This window comes from Balaenoptera borealis (genome assembly GCF_965194805.1).
Source record: "Balaenoptera borealis genome assembly, chromosome: 8".
NCBI classification, from domain to species: Eukaryota; Metazoa; Chordata; class Mammalia; order Artiodactyla; family Balaenopteridae; genus Balaenoptera; species Balaenoptera borealis.
The window spans coordinates 99,038,397-99,044,659 of NC_138865.1; the positions used below are offsets into that span (position 1 = coordinate 99,038,397).

Sequence of the window (6,263 nt, forward strand, 5' to 3'; positions counted from 1 at the left end):
CACCTGGTGTGAGGCACAGCTCTCCTCTACCCCTGGATCTACCAAACTAACCTGGGGTGTATCTCATTTCCCTGACTACACACATATCCCCTCACCCTGGCCTTACCCAAGGGAAGGAGGGAGGGTGGGGTGAGGGGCATAAACAGGGACATTCTCCATCATCCAAGTGTCTGCTCTGCTGTCCAATGCTCTCCTCTAGAGCAGGTAAATTTTACTTCGTCTGGGGCAAGGGGTGGGATGGGGGTGGGGAGGAAGGATTAGCACAGCAAGTGTTCATCCAAATCTATTATCTCTGCCAGGAGCTCAGCTTTTGAAGGTCAAAAGTTATGAGTTAACTATTTTCATTCTCTCTTTCTTGAAGCAGTAAAGGTGGAATGTCTTAGCTGTCTAGGCTGGGGGGTGAGCAATGGGGTACACATAACTCTGTGTGTGTGTGTGTGTGTGTGTGTGTGTGTGTGTGTGTGTGAGAGAGAGAGAGAGAGAGAGAGAGAGAGAGAGAGAGAGAGAAGCTGTTAATGCCTCATAATATTACCCTGAGTTTGGTCATTTTTGCCTAACATGTTCCAGATTCTCTGCCAGATGGGAAATATAGAGGTGAGCAGACTATATCCCTTGCCTAAGATGTTTACAGCCTAGTGAGAAAGGCAGAGACAAGGAGGTTGGCCCTAAGGCGAGATGCAGGCTGAGAGTGGTGTGCACTATTTAAACCAGTGTAGTGTGCTGGCTGATTGGAAAGATGTATAAGGTGCCACTTGTACCCTTTCCCGAAGACCCAAGCAAAGACTTTACAATTCTACAGTTTCCCTGTTATCCAAACTATTTGGTGCTCACCACTTTGGGTAACTGATCTGAACTAAGATTTAAGTGGAAAGCAAAAGGAAAATTAATAGTAAAACAATTATAATTTTGTATCTATGATCTCACAGGACCTTCTCCACCTCAGTGAGAGCTTGTAGGGTTATCTCCACGTGGCCCATATAGAGCCAGGGTTACTTAATAGCATCTTCTAGGTACCACTGCAAGCTGAGAAACATTAATTTGGCATTATGAAATAATCTGAAGCCGGACCCAGCTTCCGGTTCTGGTGGGCGTCTGTCTGTTGGCTGTTGTGCTACGTGTCTTTGGCTTGTGAGCGGACGGTGGGCAGGCATCATGGATCAGGTAATGCAGTTCGTTGAGCCAAGTTGGCAGTTTGTGAAGGACTCAATTCGGCTGATTAAAAGATGCACCAAACCTGATAGAAAAGAATTCCAGAAGATTGCCATGGCAACAGCAATAGGATTTGCTATAATGGGATTCACTGGCTTTTTTGTGAAATTGATCCATATTCCTATTAATAACATCATTGTTGGTGGCTGTATACCTTTTAAGAAAAGTGTTTTTCATCTTGGGGATTGGTGAACAAGTAAGGATTTGAGACGCTCATGGAGTAACAATTTGCCTGTATGTTTTGTGTTTTTCTTTCATTTTTTTCTTCCAAGATGTTTTCTATTTGTAAATTAAAATAATTTCAAAATTTATAAAAAGCAGTAATTTCAACGTTTACTTCTGTTTCTCAAAAAAGCCTAAAAGAGAGTATGTTCATTACATAGAGCAAATTCCCTCCTCTTCTTTCATCTTCTCTTTTCTCCTTCTCTCTCTTCCTCTTCCCTTCCTATTTGTCCTATCTGTCTGTCTATCTATCTATCTATCCATCCATCCATCTATCCATCTATCATCATCTATCATCCATTCATCTGTCTCATGGCCAGCTTTGCTCTTTTCCCAGTCCAAATCCCCACCCCAGATCTCTCAAACTGAGCTGGCATAGTCTTTTGGAAAAAAAAAATAAACATTTTCAACCATTTCCTGTTTTAGTTTCCTCTCTTTCTCTTTCTCCTTTTCTTTTTCCTCTCCTTCCAGTCCAGTAGCAACCTGTCCTTTTAAATACAAATCTAAATATTACTTTAGCTGCATATTATAGATCTAGAAAAAAGTCTGGTGAAGACAGAACCATCCTTAGCACGCTGGGGGTGGAGGTCGGGGTGGTGGGTTGATGGGAGAGGTAGAGGGAGAGCCAAGGAAGCAAAGACCGTTTTCCTCAGTGCATGGAGAAGGTGATGTATTATTATTTGCAAGTCTATTTTTTTGATCCCTGTCAAACTCTTTTACAGATGGAGAAGCTGAGGCCTGGAGAATAAAATAAGCTGCCCAAGGTCGCACAGCTGGTAAGTGACAGAGCTGTGGTTTAAATTCGGATCTTTGACATTAAGTGTTCTTCCTACTCACAAGTGGAGTAAATTCCCAGTTTCTCCCATAATTCAAATGAGAGGAAAATTCAAATAACAAAGATTCTCTCCCCACCCCTCAAAAGTAGTAATGGAGAGGACAGTTAATGGAAAAAAGATGCCAGGTCTAGCATGAGAACTATGGTTTGTTGGTTCTTTGATATGGAGATGGTAATGGCCACCCACTGCCAGAAGTGAGGCAAGAACCAGGAGAGGCAACAAGATGGAGGGAGCTGAAGGCCTTGTGAATTAACAGTATTGGAATTACATGGGTTCCGAAGTTTGTGTTTTAAGTGTCAGCCACAGGGAAACCTGAGAGATCTGGGTTACTGCTGAAGAAAAGTATGTTACACAGTGAGAACAGAAAAACCCAGTACTGTTTCCTGATTACTGTATTGTATATTACATGGACCTTATAAAAAAATGAAAACATATAGCAGAAAGTGAGCAGCCCGTGTAATACCCCAACTCACACACCCATAAAAGTCATAAGAAAATCTTCATATTTTTTCTATACAAATACTAATATGGTGGTAAAATAGCAGAATATCATTCACAATCTGTATGAAATCTTGCAGTCATATAGGTTCCTTTACCTTTACCCCTTTATGTTATAGGTATTGTGGTGATTACATCTACATACATTGAAAATGCCGTCAGACAACTCTGTCATTACTGCTTTAAACAGTCATACGTATTTTAAGGAGCTTAAGAGATGAAAATTAGTATACATTTACTCAGATTTTTACCATTTTTGTTGTTTTTCTTTCATTCTTAAAGTTCCAAGTTTCTCTCTGGTATCAGTTTCCTTTCGCCTAAAGAATTTCCTTTAGCATGTATTTTAGAATCTGTCTACTGGTTACAAATTCTCTTAGATTTCCTTCATTTGAGAATGTCTTTATTTCACCACCTTCATTCCTGTAAGATATTTTCACTGGATATAGACTTCTGGGTTGACACTTGTTTTCTTTCAGCACTTTTAAAGATGTTCAACTGTCTTCTGGACTCCATGGTTTATAATGAGAAATCAGTAGTCATTTGAATTATCTTTCCTCTAAAAATAATGTGTTGTTTTCCTCTAGACTCTTTCAAGATTTTAAAATATTTTTTTCTTGGTACTTAGTAGTTTTATTATGATGTGTCTGGGCATGGTTTTCTTTGACTTTATCTTGATTGGGCTTTACTGAGTTTCTTAGATCTGTAAATTGATGTCTTTCACCAAATTTGAGAAATTTGGGCCATTATTTCTTCAAATGTTTTTATGTACTAATATCTATTCTTCTGGGACTCCAATGGCATGAATGTTAAACATTTTGATCTTGTCCCACAGATCTCCATGGCTCTGTTCATTGTTTTTCAGTCTTTAGTCCCTCTATTATTCAGATTGGATAATTCCTATTCATCTGTTTTCAAGTTCACTGACTCTTACCTCTATCATCTCCATTCTGCTATTGAGTCCATCTAGTAAATCTTTTATTTCAGATTATATATTTTTCAGTTTTAAAATGTCCCTTTTAATATAGTTTCAATTTCTCTGCTGAGAATGTTTATCTTTTCATTCATTTTAAGACTATTCTCCTTTATCTTATGGACCATCGTTATGATAACTACTTTAACATCTTTGCCTGATAATTCCAACATCTGGATCATCTAGGAGTTGGCATCTTTTGTCTTTTCCTTTGAAATTTTCTTCTTTTGTGTATGCTGGGTAATTTTGGATTGTATTCTGAACATTTAAAATATTATGTCATGAGACTCTGTGACCTATTAAAATCCTCTGGCAAATGTTGATATTTATGTTTCAGCAGACCTTATTAGGTTCAAACTGCAAAATCTGTATCCCCTTCTGTGGGTGACTTTTCCAATGATAGTTTTCAAACTGTTGCTATGGTGTTTTGGGTCTGTCCCATGTTTGTGCTGCTTAGGGGTTAATCTGAGACTTGAATGGTGGTTTAAATCATAATTCAGTTCTCAAAGACTTTTCCATGGTGCTTTGTATCTGTCTTGTGCATTCACAGCTCAGAGTTAAGTCTGGGCCTTGTGTAGGTTTCCACACAGAATTAGAAAATTCCTTTTTCTGGCTCTTTCCTCTCCAGGATTCTTCTCTGTGATCTAGCCCATAGAGGACTCATGATCCTCTGCTCAGAAAGATGGGGTTTTACTTAGGGTTTTATCTGTCTGTATCCTTGCTGCTATAGCACCCCTCCATGACTGGGACCCACCCTCAGGGCAAAGAAGCAAGAGAAAAAAAGAGAAAAAGAAAACAGGGATTCCTCACATACTTTTGGGAGTGCAGGGGCCTCTTTCCCCAATTATCCTGGTCAGAGAAACAGAGTTCCTATTGGAGTTTCAGCTGCCTGCACTGCCACCACACAGTTCCATGACTGGGGCTTGTCTTCAGGTCAAACCTGGGGAGCTCATCCCTGGACAGGTTGCTGCTGCAATTGTTTACTTCCCTTCTTGTCTCTTCTGTTTACTTTTCAGAGTCCTCAAGTAGGTGCTTTTTATATCTTGTACATTGTTTTTAGTTGTAATTAGAGAGAGATAGGCTATTGTGGGCTTTATCCATCTTGTGTGGCACCAGAAGTTCTTATAATCCTTTTAAAGTTTCATCTTTTTACTTTTAAATCTTTGCTCCTTCTGGAATTAATTTTGATGTAAGGAGTAATGTAGTACACTATTATTGTTGTTGTTATTATTATTATCCTAGGAAATCTTTGGTAGGTGAATAAATCAGGAGCCATAGTGGGAAGACCATGGGATTAGCAGTTGCATCAGTCTGGGTTCAAATGACTCCATCACTTACAAGTTCGTGACCTTGGGTATAACCTCCCTAATCTCAGCTTCCTCATCAGTACAGTAAGGATAATGAATAGTATCTGCTTCACAGAGTTGCTGTGAATATTAAATGAGATAATGCTAGTAAATTATTTTGCACGGGGTCTGGCACTTAGTAGGGGACTTAATAAATGTCAGTTATCGTGGCTATGATGATGGTGATAATTATTGTTGTTATATGAGTAACAAGGCAAAGTCATTACTCTTGAGAGTCAGGTGCACTGAAGGCTTAGGGGGATGTTACTTAGTCACAGTACATATGTCAAATCACATAGAAAGCTGCTCTCTGTCCCAGAACATGTGTGAGGTCTGAATCAGTGACATGGATTTGAGTTTGTAGGATCAGGAAATGTGACCGGGAGATGGAGAATGTTGTAGGTAATACACTGATAACTCCCTCAGTTAATGATTGTAGACAAGGAAAATGAAGAATCCTAAAACACATTTTAGAAAATGGTGTTTTTCAATTTGGAATCAGAATCATCTGGTCTACTTGTTAAGATGCAGATTCTTGGGCCCCACTCCTGACCTAAGAAATTAGAACTGTGGGCAGGGCCTGGGAATATGCATTTAGCAGGCTCCCCAGGTAATTCTTTTTCTAAATAAATAAACAAACAAACAAATAATTAATTAATTAATTTATGGCTGCGTTGGGTCTTCGTTGCTGTGCACAGGCTTTCTCTAGTTGCAGCGAGCGGGGGCTACTCTTTGTTGCTGTGTGTGGGCTTCTCATTGCAGTGGTTTCTCTTGTTGAGGAACACGGGCTCTAGGCACGTGGGCTTCAGTAGTTGCAGCATGCGGGCTCAGTAGTTGTGGCTCATGGGCTCTAGAGTGCAGGCTCAGTAGTTGTGGCACACGGGCTTAGTTGCTCCGCGGCATGTGAGATCTTCCCAGACCAGGGCTTGAACCTGTGTCCCCTGCGTTGGCAGGTGGATTCTTAACCACTGCGCCACCGGGGAAGTCCCAATGATGATGTTTCTGGATGAGATTAACATTTGAATCAGTAGACTGAATAAAGCAGATTGCCCTCCCCAAAGTGGTGGGCATTATCTAATCTGCTGAAAGCCTGAACGGAACCAAAATGTGGAGTAAGGGAGAATTTGCTCTCTCTGCCTGACTCTCTTCAAACTGGGACATCTGTTTTCTCCTGCTTTTGGG

The 6,263-nt window shown here is 40.2% G+C and overlaps 1 pseudogene across 1 annotated transcript; it reads left to right on the forward strand.

Annotated features, from left to right (window-relative positions):
• The first annotated feature begins 486 nt into the window (after positions 1 to 486).
• LOC309634280 (protein transport protein Sec61 subunit gamma pseudogene) lies at positions 487 to 1,526 on the forward strand (annotated as a pseudogene). The gene has a single exon. The product of its transcript is annotated as a protein transport protein Sec61 subunit gamma pseudogene (transcript).
• Positions 1,527 to 6,263: the final 4,737 nt, after the last annotated feature.